The sequence below is a fragment of the Puma concolor genome, chromosome D2 (genome assembly GCF_028749965.1).
Source record: "Puma concolor isolate L17-30 chromosome D2, mPumCon1.1.hap2, whole genome shotgun sequence".
Taxonomy (NCBI): Eukaryota; Metazoa; Chordata; class Mammalia; order Carnivora; family Felidae; genus Puma; species Puma concolor.
Window position 1 is genome coordinate 52,543,055 of NC_141677.1, and position 16,171 is coordinate 52,559,225.

The 16,171-nt window shown below is 41.9% G+C and overlaps 1 protein-coding gene across 3 annotated transcripts in view; it reads left to right on the forward strand.

Moving 5' to 3' along the window:
* The window catches only part of PCGF5 (polycomb group ring finger 5), a 126,411-nt gene that overhangs the window by 1,779 nt on the left and 108,461 nt on the right, over window positions 1-16,171 (forward strand). The gene's annotated exons all lie outside the window — the stretch shown is intronic.

Consider the following 16,171-nt stretch of genomic DNA (forward strand, 5'->3'; position numbering starts at 1 on the left):
AAAGACTGACTTGACTCATTCCCACCTCATTCCACATTTGTAGGATTAAGAGTAAAGTTTTCTTAGCGTTCAGGACTCACGTCCTGAATGTACTCAGCAAGGCCCTGTTGATCATCCTAAATAGCTTCTCACCCCTCACCCCAGGAACCACACCCAATCCTATTTTATTTTCTCCATAGCACTTCATCGCTATCTGAAGTGGTTTTGTTCAGGTATTCTTTAAGTCCTGTCTCTTTGCACTAGAGTGTAACCTCCACTGTGGCAGGGATTTTTGCCTGTTTTGCTCACCGCTATAACTCTAGCACCTAGCACAGTACCTGGCATATATTAGGCACCCAGTATTTGTTGACTGGAGAATGAACAAATTCTCTTTCCTCGTTTCTTGGTAGGGCTATCTTTGACAGTTGAAAGTCAATGCCTTTTATGAGCAAGGCACTGAGATGGTACAGTTTTTTTTTTTTTCCTTCCAGTTTTCTTTTGGTTGATTCATTTCCTCCTCTGTGCTTGTTTAACTGATGGCACAAGATGCGTTTGAGCATCACATCCTAAGATGCTGAGTGTGAAGAAAGATAAGGCACAGGGAGCCTTGTCAAGAGAAAGCATATTACGGTATAAGACTGGGTGCTTAAAAACATTACCTGTGCTAATTGAAAACAAGTGCAGGATATTGAAACAGAATCAACAAGGTCAAGTTCCCAAAGGCCTATATGTTTTAAAACTCATATTTTAAATACCCATAGTTCTATATTCCTCCCTCCCTGCTGTTTTCACCAACTTCAGCATTAGCTGAAGCTTGGGAAGGCCCATCGGAAGTAGCACTTAATATGAAGTCTCAGTTTAACTAAGTGAATACAAGAGGCCGTATCTCTCTTCTTTGTTGTCGTTAATGTCAATAACTCTACAGAAGAGTAGATGGAAGGAGAAGATACTTAAAATTATATTTTAAACATCTTAAATGTATTATAAAGAATTAAAGCTATAATCAGGCAATGATGTAATGGAAGAATTCAAATGTAGTGTACCCTCCTTGGAGGGTAAACTTTAGTATACTTTTTATTATTATAAATGATAAACTTTGGAAGGATATTAGTCAGCTTTACTCTTGTAGCAATGTTTTTAGAACTCGGTACTCCCAAAGTTAAAGAGGAGTGGGCATCCAGCAGGTCCCTTTCCCTGACAGTAGTTGTGATCGCTTTCAAAAGTGTAATCTAATTTCAAGAGTAAGCTGGGCAATAATAGAAATTTAAAACTAGAAGCGACCTTGAGACTACTTAGCACAATTCATTCCTTTGTACCAGTCCCTTTGCTGAGGAAACTGAGACACAGCGAGAAGACTTGCCAAGGCTGCAGAGCAGGGATTAGAACTTAAGTGTCTTGACTTCTTGTGGGAAGTCCCTAAATTAACCAGAGCTCCCCTAAGTAGGGGAGGAGAGGTTCCTACCATTAATCCATTGACTGCCTGTTGCTTGTAAACTCTCCAGGTAAAACTGTTTCGTCTTCAACTTTGTGCCCTCCCATGTGCCTTGGACATCTAGGAGCTCAAAAATACTTGCTGAATGTGGTTGGGCAAATGTATTTTAAGTCAAGGAATGTACTTATGAATTGAAGAAGCAGGAAAACATATTTCTCTTCCAGATTGGGGAAGTTTTTTGACAAGAGTCAGGATGTTGGCAGTTATTAACCTTAGAACTTTCATAGTAATGAAGCTACTATTTAATCTTCATGCCTCCAGTTTCAAACAAAATGACTTACAACTTCTAAGTATGTGTGCTTGCTTAGTTGGCATAATTATTCACTGGAGAAACAGTAGGACAGGAGTCAAGACATATGGTAGGTCTTGCCTCTGCCACAGTGTCCAATTAGAAAAGCCTAGACTTGACAGCCAAATAGAATTAGGGCTGAAGCTCAACTCTGCCCCTAATAAGCAGGGCCCTCTGTAGCAACTTACTTCACTTTTCTTGAGCATTCTCTCATCTTCTAAGGGGGTAGTACCACCTCCCTCGAAGGATTGTCATGGGGCTGGATAGCATTTGTAAAATGTCTGATGTACACTAGGTCCTTAATAAATGGAATGGCTACAATTATGACTTCTGATTTATGTGACCATGGGAACAGCTTCCTCTCCCAAAACTTTTATTTTCTCAACTGGAGCCTTGGTAGCTGGGATAGGACAAGGGCAGGGGGAGGTGTGGTTTGGGGAGGAACTAAATGTTCTCTAAGATCTGGTCTATCTCTGTACCTGTCTGTAGTTTAAGGAACCAATAAAGAATGCACAATTCTCCTGCAAAGTTAGTAAAATGATTCATATATCCTTGATCTAACATTCATGTATCCTTGAACCAACAGCAGAAATGGTTTGTTTCTAGGCCTTCCTAAGAATTTGGCATAATTAACTTTGATGATATTAAATGCGTTTTCATTCTTTTACATGATATATGATGGATACCAAGTTAACTTGAATATTTCAGCCTCTCAGCTTACTATATATAAAGCAGTATAAAGAGTATACAGGTTAATCAGGCCTTGGCACCCTTTCCTTGAGAGGTTTGAGAGTCACGCAAGGAGCATAGGAGAGGTAACCAAAGGCTATATTACATGGAAGAACTGTGAGAGAGGCACAAAGAAAGTTATTTGTGATTTCAGAGAAGGAAAAACTTAAGACCGAATTCAGGCATCCTGTGCAAGGCCTTAAGCAATTAGTAAGACTTCAGCTGGCAGAGAGGTGGAACCAGCCTATACTAAGACCTGAATAAAAGGATGTAGGAGCATATCCAGAAATGGAGAGGGACATGCTTACGCTGAAGGGTGAGGAACCTGGAGGCAGGATAGTCGGCCAGAAGGCTGCATGGCAAGGCTAGGACCCTACTGTGATGGTCTTGAATGCTGGGCTAAGGAGCCCATTTTGCAGGCAGTATATCACCATCAAAAGTATTTTAAGGTGGGGGAGGTGATGTGATTAAAGCTATGCTTTAAGAAAATTAATCTGAATCAGAGGAGCCACGGGCAGTCCAGTTAGGCAGCTATTAAAATACTCTCCAGAAGAGAAGCAACAGAGAATATAAATTAGGGTGGGAGCAGGTGGGTTGGGTGTGACACCATAGAAGTGAATGCGACAGGACTTGTTGACTAATCACATGAGGGAGTTGAGGGACAAATGAAAGATGGAAGCGGAGGGACTGGATGGCAATGGCAGGAATTGAAATAGTCAAGAAGAACCACTAGTAAAGGCACCTGCTAGTAGTAGAATGCAACCAATAAGTGTTTGTCTCATGAATGGAAGTGGCGATAAGTTTGCATTTGGATATGTTCACATTTGTGTGCCTGTGGACCATTGCAAATAGAGGAAGATTTGGGGCATCCTTGTGAAGGGATTAAGTTGTGAGAAGGGTTCACGGTGTGGGTGAGAAGGCCAGGGCAGAGCCTTGGAAAAACCAGTATTTGTGCGCTTGGAGGGAGACAGAAAGAGGCTGTCAGGATGCTGAGAAGAGGGAAGCAAGAGAACAAGGAAAGGACTGGGTCAGGAAAGGTGAGAGAGGAAGATTGGCGGAGGCTGATAAGGTTGGAAGGTGGAGGATCAAAGACTGGGAAGAAGCCATTGGACTCATCTGGGAGACCATTGTCAGCAGCCTTTGAGGATGGAGTCAGTTGGGCAGTGGAGATAAGTCAGAGATAAGTCGCCAGATAGATGCCTGAGGGGTCCCTGAATGGGAAGGAAATGGAGTGAGCGTAAACTGTGATTGCACTGTGAAAATCTGAGAGGCCAGTGACTAAAAAGCATAAGAAAAGCCTGAGAGTATGGTGGCTGTCCAGTGGAGAGGGAGGGACTGAAGATCAGGAGAGGGAGTGGGAGGGTGATTCCTGCACCAGGCCCTCCACAAGTAGTTGGCGGGGAGGGGGGGGGCGGTGGTAGGAGCAAGAGACAGTGGCTGTATGTCCGGATCACCCAGGACAGTCTCGGTTCACACCTGTTACCCCAGTTTATTTATAGGATAATGTTTGGATAGATACTACAAATACCTGGACAAATAATCCTCACTTTCATTCTACAAGAAGGTCCTTTTTTGAAAAATAAATTATTTGATTGCCCAGGTCATGGCACAGATAATTGTTCATGGAAAAACAGATGTGACCTAGAGGGGAAAAGAGGTTACATAAAGGCAAAAAGATTTAGAAAGGGAAGTTGGGAGCTGGGAGGGAGGGTGGCTGGATCTGAAATGGATCCATTGCCTTCTGATGGGAAGTAAGAGCAACAACAGAGGAGGCCAGTTGATTTGGTCAAAGTAAGTTGGGAGTGAGGGATAAAGTTGGGAGAGGGAGAAGGGGAAGAGCTTGGAGTAGCTGCACATCTGAGCACCATAGGGAGCCAGAGGTGGCTGGGCCTGACCAGTGGTAGAAGGAATCTTCCCCATCTCCCTGACTCTCTCCAGCAGTGCTCAGAGAATTGGAAGTAGTGATATGAGTATCACTGGCACTGCCAATTCCATCTGGGCCCTCGGTGGAGTAGAGAGGCACAGGAGACTGGCAAAGACAGGCTGGGACAGTGGGCAACAGTCAGGAGAATGGAATGGGTTAAAGGGTAGCGGCTGGTTCAGCAGGGAAGGGGGGAGGGAGACATAAGAGAGGATGTGCAGGGGGTGGTTGTGTGGCTGGTGGCAGAGGGCACGGGGAATTTTTAGAGTGTCTTGTCGCTATGCGGGGGATCAGTTCTGAGTGATGATGTACATTCAGAATGTCACTGAGCTTGAGAAGGGTGAGGTGCCCCAGCCATGAGGTGGAAGGTCATTGACCTTTAGGAACTGTGAGGCCCAGGTATACAATGTCAACGTCTGCTTTTAAAATCCCAGAATACATTTATTAAAGCCTTTTCTGCCCTTTAGAGTTGGAAAGTACCTTAAAAAATAGGGAAGTTATCCCTTCCTTCAAAAGATGAGGAAGCTAAAGTCTTTCAAAGGCTAGAAAGATTGTGTCTTGCCCCAGATCACCGACGTGTGTGGAAGGGTTGGCTCTGGGAGGAACCAGAATCCCTAAATCTCAGTTTAATATTGCCCTCTAGGGCAGAAGTAATTAAAGTATCCACCGAACAACACCTTAGAAAGCTTCCTCACCACTCAGTTTGCTTACATACTGCTGTTAAAACACCAGTGTTTGTGGGCACAAGAACCCACTGAGATCTGTGGGATCAGGTCCATGTCCTCTGACTTCTAACCCGAAGGCAGTGGTGGCGTCTTTGAGGAGGACCCATGGAAAGCACCAGCCCTTCCCCGCTAATTAAAAAACAGATACACGCCTCAGCAGGTAGACAAAATATTTGCTTCATTATTGATGAAGGCTAGATGGGAAGACATAGTGTGGTGTGAAGGTGAACATGGTCTTGTGCAACCTCCACCTGGTGTAGGCTTTGGAACAAAATTTGAGGCTGCAGAGCAGAACTACCCGGGTTCCTGCCTTTCACTGTCCAGCTAGAGAAACAGAGAAAGAAGCCGAATCTCTTATGCTTAATATCTTTTGTAGAAAAACTCTGTCCATTTGAAAACTGAGAAACGGTTGTCACGTAGTAACCAAATGAACTGTTCCACCTCTATGGGGAGGAATATGGTGTAGGGCGAGAAGATGGGGGTGGACAGGGAATATCCCTCCTTTGGAAACCTTGTGAATGGGAAAGAGATGTTCCCTTTGAACATGAGGTTATTAACCACTTGTAGGTTTCTTATTTGCATTTGAGTTAAAGTAACTTCTGAGGCAGCAGGTGCATTTTTATACTAACTAGAAGTAAGTGAAATAACTAAGAACCACCCTTCATTTATCAGTTTCACAGCCATACCTGGTGGATCTCTGCTTCCTCCCTGGGGATCTCAGGAAACTCACAGACAGCAGAGCAGAGACCATCAGCTTTGATATCCTGTTTTTAAATTCAAAACTTTGGAAAAGTGGAAAGTTCTTTCTCCTCGTAAAGTGTTAAAGGAGCCCTTAACTGGACATACAGCACTTGGAATTAGTGCTAATTCCATCACTATTAGTAACCTTACTAATTAACTGTTAAGTTCCTCAGTTTCTTCATCTGACAATAACTATTGAAATTTGGGGAAACTCCAGTTTAGGCACTTAAGGTAAATCATGATGACTTTTCTCCCTTTTCCATGTCAGTGTGCATGATGATTTTAGACAAGTAAGATTATAGCACGGTGTTTCATGACAAATGAAATTTGACTTTTTATCCATTTCTCTTTTAACTGTTAAAAAAGTAATTTTTATTACAAAACATATCACATGAAACTTTTGAAATGTAAAATGTGCAGTTCGATAAATTATTAAAAAGTGAACATCCATGTAACTACCAACCAGCTCGAGAAATAGAACAATTTAATTTTTCCCCCTATCGGAACCTTTTTTGTTAGATGCTTGGTTTTCTTTCCAGGGCTGTCATAAGTAGTAGCAGGAGGCAATATGTGCTCCTTTAAAAAAAAAAAAATTTTTTTTTTTTTAATTTTTTTTTTCAACGTTTATTTATTTTTGGGACAGAGAGAGACAGAGCATGAACGGGGGAGGGGCAGAGAGAGAGGGAGACACAGAATCGGAAACAGGCTCCAGGCTCTGAGCCATCAGCCCAGAGCCTGACGCGGGGCTCGAACTCACGGACCGTGAGATCGTGACCTGGCTGAAGTTGGACGCTCAACCGACTGCGCCACCCAGGCGCCCCTAAAAAAAAATTTTTTTTAATGTGTATTTATTTTTGAGAGAGAGAGAGAGCACAAGTGGGGAAGGGGACGAAAGAGGGAGACGCAGAATCCGAAACAGGCTCCAGGCTCTGTGCTGTCAGCAAACAGCCCGATGTGGGGCTCGAACTCACGAACTGTGAGACCATGACCTGAGCCGAAGTCAGACACTTAACCCACTTAGCCACCCAGGCGCCCCAATATGTCTCCTTTTGAGTGGAATTAGATAAAAAATGCAATGTTGGTATTTTACCCTATAGTAATTTCTGATTTCTATAACTATGAATTTAGTGTTTAGAACAAGTCCTGGATTTTCAGCCTAAAGATAAAAATCTTCAGGTTAAGAGTCTTCAGATTTGTGTCTTTGGGATGAGAGTGAAGAAAATGTGATCATTTGGTTGTGAGAAAAGTTCTCATGCTTAATTATTTTTTAAACTTTCTGATCATCCCTCCTTTGCCTGTCTTTAGAAGCCAGACAGCAAAGATTCCAGTATTTCTGATGACTGACAGTAGTCAAGGTCTTCCTGGAAAATACATAACCATTGAGGCAAATACCTTTCAATTCAGGTCACCATAGGCTAGATTTGAAGTCACGAGAAGGAGTTAACAAAAACAGCTTTATTGCCGGAAATATCTATATTTTCTTTGTTCAATTATAATCTAGTATTTAGAAATCTGCTGGTTTGAGACTAAATTAATGAGTCCATAAATAAAAACTTTTTTACGGTAACCAGGGGTGCCTAGGCAGCTCAGTCAGTTAAGTGTCCAAGTCTTGATTTCAGCTCAGGTCATGATCTCACGATTCAGTTCGTGGGACTGAACTCCAAGTCAGGCTCTGCATTAACATTGTGGAGCCTGCTTGGGATTCTCTCACTCCTTCTTCCTCTGCCCCCCTCCTTCTTGCATGGGCACTCATGCTCTCTTTCCCTCTCTCAAAAATAAATAAACTTAAAAAAAAAAAAAAGTCTTGGTGGGCGCCTGGGTGGCGCAGTCGGTTAAGCGTCCGACTTCAGCCAGGTCACGATCTCGCGGTCCCTGAGTTCGAGCCCCGCGTCAGGCTCTGGGCTGATGGCTCAGAGCCTGGAGCCTGTTTCCGATTCTGTGTCTTCCTCTCTCTCTGCCCCTCCCCCGTTCATGCTCTGTCTCTCTCTGTCCCAAAAATAAATAAACGTTGAAAAAAAAAGTTTAAAAAAAAAAAAAAAGTCTCAGGGCACCTGGGTGGCTCAGTTGGTTAAGCATCTGACTTTGACTCAGGTCATGAGCTCGTGATTTGTGGGTTTGAGCCCTGCATTAGGCTCTGTGCTGACAGCTCAGAGCCTGGAGCCTGCTTCAGATTCTGTGTCTCCCTGTCTCTCTGCCCCTTCCCTGCTCAGATGCTCTCTTGCTCTCTCTCTCTCTCTCTTCCCCTCCCTGCCTCTTAAAAATAAATAAACATTTAAAAACAAAGAGTCTTTTGTGGCATCCAGAAAAGGATTCTCTCGGATAAGGTTTTCTTATGACTAAAAAAAGAAAATGATGATAAACGTTAATTGGAAAAATATCTTAGCTGATCTGGTGTATGTATAAAAACAAAAGCTATGGGTGTTTGAAAATTGGTAAAAAAAAAAAAAAAAAAGAGGCTCATCTTTTGGGGCAGTTTCTGTGGTTGTAAGATTTGGATATGGCAGCTTCGGGTTAGAATTTGGTGGCCTGAACATGTGTTTAGTGTCAGTCCTGCCAAAACACCACTGTAATGATGGGGAACACAAGAGGCAACAGCAGATGGGCAACACCAACAAGTTTTTGGAGGATGAAAAGCAAACAGACCTGTGGCAATGGACTTAGTGTAGTGGAGAAAGTTGGTACTCAAGTGCCCTGAAAGGAATTTGGGAGTAGATCCTGGGAAGAAACAGCCAGTTAATCTCCCAGAATCCCAGAAAGCCTCTGGAATGAGAGGCTCTGGAACGGGGTGATTGCAAGCCTGTGAAAGGAACCAGAGCCGCAGGTGACTTTCCCCATCCTGTGCGGTAAGATGAAATCCTTGCTGGACACTGGACATTTGTCTCTGGAGAAGCTGAAGTAAATTAGCGGTTTTGGATTTAGAGATACCAGGCAAAAAAGAGGATAAGGGTGAAATGCTCAATGAAAACAGACGAATGTAATGAAATTCAGCATACTAAGCAGTGAGACCCTATGCTCTTTTTCCCCCTGCCCAGTCCTAGGAGAGCAAGGTGATGACCAACCCAGGTAGGATATTGAAGGACTCTTCTCTGGATGTAAAGAACAGCCCTAGGCAAAAGACCTACAGTACAGGTACCGACATCTGAGGCCTCACGATGAAAACACTGACTTACTACCCAGTGTTCCTAAAGTGAACCCACCAGGCAACAACCCTCTTCCCTCAACTCCATGAGTCTGCAGCTTGCAACCAGCTTTTTAGGACCTTACTCTTGAATCCAATTAGACTATATATTCTCTTACTAGTATGACGTAATGCCTGCTGAACGGATCCTCTCATTGTATCTCTTCTGTTTTTCTATCGTTTTGCTTTTATTTCAGCTTTATCTTCTCCTTCCAATGATTTTTTTTTGCCATCTGATTTTTAATTTCTAATATCTGTTTCTTATTCTCTGATGATTATTTTGTACAGCCTCATTCTTATTTTATGATTTATAGGTGGATTTAGGAATATGAAATTAAATATCTGAAGAGATAGCTAGAAGTTTTAAATGTAGTTTACCTTTAGGAAGTGGGTTTGGGGGTGACGAAGAGGTAAGACAGGCTACTGCTGTATTTTCATTTTAAACATGGTAGTAGTATATGAATTTTAAAGTAATCTATATGAGATGGACAGAAATGAAATTAGTTTTTTTTTTTAAATGTTTATTTAATTTTGAGAGTGAGAGCGAGCAGGGGAGGGGCAGAGAGAGAGGGAGACACAGAATCCAAAGCAGGCTCTAGGCTCTGAGCTGTCAGCACAGAGCCCGATGCGGGGCTCGAACTCATGAACCGCGAGATCATGACCTGAGCCAAAGTCGGATCTTTAACCAACTGAGCCACCCAGATGCCCCAGACAGAAATAAAATCGGTAAGAAAAAACTAGTGTGATGCCAGTAAGTGGATTAGGGAATGATTTACATGTATCCAGAGGTTAAAAAAGATAAATATTAAAAGTTAAGAAGTGATGTTTTGATGTTGGAATCCCCCATCACAACTGGGATTCCAGCCCTCAGTCTGTCTCAGAATCATTTGAGGGAGCTTTTCAGAAACTCACATGATTCCTTTTAACCCAAGATTCTTATTTATTTGGCTTTGGGTGGACCCCTGGGAAGGAGACATTTTTAAAAGAACTCCAGCAGCTTCTGATATGTGGCTCAGGCTAACTCCTAGTCAAATAGTTTAAACACCTTTATTGCTTTCTTCAGTGTTTCTTGTATTCTTCTTATTCTCTCTCTGTCTCTCTGCTTCTGCTTCTGCTTCAAGTCAGATCTTCCCTCTCTCCCAGTTCTGAATTGATATGGTCTATTTTAGGTCAGAAGAGTAGGAGGAAAGAAAGGGAGACATGGGAGAGGTCATTTGGATGACCATAAGTAATGAGAGTGGCTGCACACAGAGCCAATATTTATTTCCTTTCGTTTTGTAGAAACTACTTAAATTGATGACCTTATCTTGAATTTCCTATGGAGTAATCTTGGAGCTCAACTTGAAGTAAATTTGAACTTAATAGCATTTTGTTATTTGTGTACCTTTAGTGTTGCCTTTTGGGGGTAAATCAGCTGCACCTTCAGGTTCCCCTCAAGTTCTTTTACCTCCCTTGGGTTTTGCCCCTGCCTCTCCCAGCTGTGGTCTACCAGATGTTCACCAATTGCAGCATTTCCATTTTGCACCTGGAATCAACAGTAATTTTCATGGCTCTCTAGTTTTCTGTGAGGGAATTCTTAGAAGAGTGGTTAGCAAGCAAGAGATGAAGGAATGTAAAAATTACATAATTTCCCAAGGGTGGAGGTCTTGTTGCATTGGATCTTTGACTACAGAGGATTTGTGTATCTAAAAGAAGAAATGTTTGTTGTGTGGAGGAGAGAAACATTTCAGACTCCAGGGAGAAACTTAAAAAAAAAAAAACCTGACTAACTTGAAGTTTATAAAAATATCAGTAATTACAGAGAGTTGAGGTTTCCTTTGTACCTTTCCCCAGTCCTACTCCCTGCCTCCCTGGACTCAACCACTCCTGTGAATCGGGTGTGTCCGTGACTTACTTGTCATTTCACATCAAGTAAGTCGTCAAGTAACGTCACATCAAGTAAGGCATTTCATGCCCTGCTCCATAGAGTGGTAGGACTTACGTCTAACATTCTGTCCAGTGTAGAGAGCTTTTTAGCTGGTGTCTGAGGGATCACTTCACATTTAGTACATTTATACAGCTAGGCCAAAGAATGATCTTTAAGGTGAGGGATGGGTTCATCTCATCAATAAGTCTTATTTAGAGCTTGCCCACTTGATGCAAGACTTCTAGACTAGGGCTTCTCACACTTGACCGTGTACACACGTCACTGTGGATGGCATTACATTGCAGACTCCAATTCAGTTGATCTCAAGTGGGGCCTGAGCTTCTGCATGTCTAATCAGCTCCCAGGGGATGCCACGGTCTGCAGACCACAGGTAGAGAAGCAAGATCCTGGCTAGTGGTGCTCAGCCCTCATTGCTCATGAGGATCACCTGGGTGCCTTTTGGACCTATCCTTAGTGATTCTGAATTGACTGGTCTACGGTGGGGCCCTGACATGATATACACGTGTGTGTGTCCATGTGTAGTTTAACTCCCCAAGTGACACTAATGTGCAAATAGGGTTGAGAACCACTGTTAGAAGTTCTGCCCACCTTTGCTGTGACTCATAGGTAACGATCTTCATGGATAGACTTTTGTAGCAATCTGGGAAGCACCTTACATAGCCTTTATGAGGTAGATTCACTTGCTTTGTGGATACAGTCCATGAAGAAGAGATTCTTCTTAGATTGCTAGGTTCCTGAAGATAAGGTGGAGGTGCCTATCAGAGGAGGACATATCTAGGAAGAAAAAAAAGTGGCCTTTTCATTGAAATCCAGTTGTCACCTGATACCAAAATGATATTTGAAGTGATGAACAAATGCAAAGTTGGGGTCTCTTCATTTAGCGGATCTTTCTGTTTTCTACATCCTTTCAGTAAGAGATTGGGGAAAAGTATGTTATAAACTTTGATGCTTTGTGTTTTCTTCAGAGAAGTCTATAAATTTACTTCTTACTATTTCTATGTATATGTTTGTCTATAAATATATGTACTTGCAAAGTTCCTGCATAGCCAGAATTCTAGTATGTATTTATATTTTTCCTTTGCCAATTATTTAGAAAAATTTAGAGTATTTTCTATGCATTTACTTTTAGGTCCTAATTTGTCCTAAAAAATTCAGTGACGGCATTCTGATGAAGGGACTGTTATTCTCAGGAGCTTCCAATGCTAATGGCAGATTAATGATTCAGTTTGCTCATAACTCATAGGCCTTAGCCCAGTTCAAATTTTGTTGTTTTATTATTATTACAAGGATGATCCTAGAAGCAAATAATATAGTTTTATGTACATTAAAATTATGTGATTACAATTTCTTGGAAACAATAAGCTTTAAAACCAGTGGGTTAAAGTTAAATATAATTGTGCTGCTGAAACTTTGGAATCCTCTCCTCTACCTCCCCACCATTCAATCATAAAGTAGGCCTTTGATTTTATTTCCTTAACATTACCTTGTCTGCTTCATAGCTCCTGACTTCAGTCAGATTGTCATTACTTCTCATTCACCTTAATTTCCTCCCTGGACCTCACTCCCTCGAGTCTTGCCCCTTTCTCTCTCGTGGAGGTAAATCTATGGGTCTCCTTTGTCTGAGGATAAAGTTCAAATCTCCAGAGTGTCATGTAGAGCCTCTGACCTGGCCCTCCCCTTTCTCTGCCCTCATCCCCTGTCACTTCTCTGGATGGCAGTGTATGCATTCCTTAACTGAGTTTGAGGACTGGGGAGGAAGTATTGGAGGCTTGAAGAGAAAGGGAAAGGCATGAACGAGTGGTCTAGGAGAGGGGGACAGGAGATGGCATGAGGGCCATGAGGTGTGGTTGCTGACAAGGGATGATGGACGTAGACTGAGACCAGTTAGCCTACAGCTGCAGGGTTCCAGATGCACAGGAAGTGGCACCTTGACTAAGCCATTCTACTTTTTGTCTCTGTATTTGTGCATGCCGGGTCCTCCATCTAAAATACTCCTCGTATCTTCATTACCCAGAACAATCTTTCTCCTCCTTTGAGAAACCCCAGTTAATAGTATTCTCCTTTTTCCAGATATTCTCCCTTCATTCCCGTGGTATTTGATCATCGTCCTCCATTTTGCCCCCACTGTTCCCTTGACCAGTCCCTGTTAATTGCACTTACTACGCCACCTGCTCATACCTGGGTCTACTGGGCTGTGAGCTCAGCAAGGGCAGGGACACAGTCTTCTGAGATTCCAATTCGTAACACAGTGCCTGGCACATAGTAGACACGTATAATAAATGCTGGATGAATTCATATAAGCTTTCTCTGTGAAGTCCTACTGGATTGGAGGTCATTTTATTTTTTTAAGATATTTATTTATTTATTTATTTTGAGAGAGAAGAAAGAGCAAGAGAGAGAGGAAGGGGCAGAGAGAGAGAGAGAGAGAGAATCTCAAGCAGGCTCTGTGCTGTCACCACAGAGCCCGACATGAGGCTCGCCCTCAAAACCATGAGATTATGACCTGAGCTGAGATCAAGAGCTGGATGCTTAACTGACAGAACCGCCCAGGCGCCCTTGGATTGGGGGTCATTTTAAAAATGAATTTCACTTGGGGCGCCTGGGTGGCGCAGTCGGTTAAGCGCCCGACTTCAACCAGGTCACGATCTTGCGGTCCGTGAGTTCGAGCCCCGCATCAGGCTCTGGGCTGATGGCTCAGAGCCTGGAGCCTGTTTCCGATTCTGTGTCTCCCTCTCTCTCTGCCCCTCCCCCGTTCATGCTCTGTCTCTCTCTGTCCCAAAAATAAATAAACGTTGAAAAAAAAAATTAAAAAAAAAAAAAGAATTTCACTTAATAGTAAATGACATGAAAAATTTTATTGCCTTAATTTTTAATTGATCTACCTCTACCAAATATCCAAGTTAATAAGATCTGTCCTAATATACACATGTATGTACATGAACTACATAAAAATGGAAGAAAGTTACAGACCAAAGAGTATGAATAAATATTAAGTAACAGTTCGTAGAGGACTGTACAATACACATGGCTTATCTGCCCCCTTGGCTAGCAGGGAACAGGTTGAGCACATCTGTATTTTCAAGTTGCGTTGAAGTTACGAGTAGAAAAATGTAGTTTTGAAAAGGTTTTTCCCAATCATGTAGAAACATGGAGGTTTTAACTGCCAAAACAATTTCATAGCGTTTGCAAATGAAAAAACCCAGAGAGAAATTAAGAGGTACCTTTTTTCTGAGGTAATGGTTTCACATTTTTCCTTATGAAGGAGGGGACTTGAGTTCTGTTGTGATGTGCCATGAAGGGGCCGTGTTGTCGGATGATCTTTACCACCTCTCTAAGCTTCAGTTTCTCCGTGGATAAAATACGAGATTTGGTCTAAATTATTACCAAGGTCATTTTGAATCATCTGTGATTCTGGAAAGTTATGAAACATGGCCTGTAACCATGGTGAGGAAAGTTGATTGGTGATTCCAAAAATAGACTTATTTTCTCCTTCTGTACAACATTGATGCTCTCCCATTGAATAAGTCACTCTGTGTACATTGCCATAATAAACCAGTTTCTTGATGTTTTTTTCTTGATGCCAAGCGCTCAAAAGTGAATGAAAGATTATCTGAAGAAATACCAAACAAGCTCTTGTCTCTTGTTTTAAATATAGATCTGAATTATTATGCTCTTTTGCATTCCTGTTGCAGGTATTCATAAAGCAGAAGGTGGTGATTTGGTAAATTAGAAACTATTTCGCATCAGTTCCTGCTGCCTTTTGTGTTTGTGTGGGAACCTCATTCAAAATATGTCTTGCCTATTCTTCCCTTAAAATACGCACTTTCCTTCATTTTTGCATTTATACTTATAGATGTCCTCAAGGTCTTTGGGTAACAGTTATTTTTCTCTACTAACACGTAGATAATCTCGTCAGATATCATTACATTTTCTTCCTGAAGCCCTTTAATATCTTGATATGTAGCATGATAAGCTTGTCCTCAGTGCAGTGATGTGTAGAGGGGCCCTCCTGGACTCACTCTGAGGTTGCAAGGTCTATGGCCATGCCGTGCCCTTCAGGGACTGTCCCCAGGCTGGAGCACTCCACCTGAACTAAGATATCTTGACCTAGTTGGGCTAGGCACAGTGCTGGTAGGCAGAATCTCCCTGTCTGTGAGCATCTGTGCTGGATCCAGCCCTTTGAAGCAGAGAATCAGCTCATTAAATGAACACTTTCAATGCCTAGAGAGATAACAGAAATTTAATTTTCACCATATTCTGTAATAATATATATCCAAAGAATCACATCACTGTCTAGCTCTGTGAGATTAGAGAAGTCATTTACCTTCTCTGAGCCTCAGTTTCCTCCTATAAAGTTTGGATTTGATTTCTAAAATGACTTTGGCTCCAAAATTCTTTTTTTTTTTTTCTTTATAGCTTTGTCATCATCCCTCTAGCCCTAAACTGACTGATGGCAATCTGTATTCTTAAACTCCAGTAAGTCTTAGTCCTTTTTGTGGTGCAGAACAGTTCATTTTTCCACCCACGGGCATTCGTAGAGATTTTTAAAGAGCATCCAGGATGATTTTAGTCCATTTATTTTTTTGTATGGTTTGAGACCAGATGATGTCAACAACTCAGTTGTTTTACTTGTGTACTTAGATACTGGCATAAAAGTAAAGCATGCTTATTTTTGTGGAAATAACCAACTTTTTTTTTCAGCAACATTGCTCTGAGAACTGAGTTGGTTAGTGAGAACTGAGCTGTTAGTGAGAACTAGGCTGATTAGATGCGGGAATATTAAGAGAGCAGTTATTTGATACTTACCCATATTCCTCCCCATAAATCAAGAATCTTTGTTCTAATTAGTGTTTTAAAACCATTGAAGCTAAAAACAGTCTGTGGAAGTGGGGTTTGAGAATATTTCAGGATAGAATAAGTTTAGTTATTTATTCAAGAAATATTCACTGAGTGCCTACCAGGGACTCTTTGGACTATCAGTGAACCAAACAGAGATCCTTGACCTAATGGAGTTTATTTTCTAGCAAAGGAAGACAGGTAATAATCAATAAGCATAATAAGTATTTGTTATACGGTTTGTTACAAAGTGATAAGAGGTATGGAAAACAGAAAAAGTTGAGTAGGAAAAGGGAAATGAAAGGTGGGTGATGAGTGGAGAGCTGAGTTGCAGTGTAAATACCATGGTCAGGA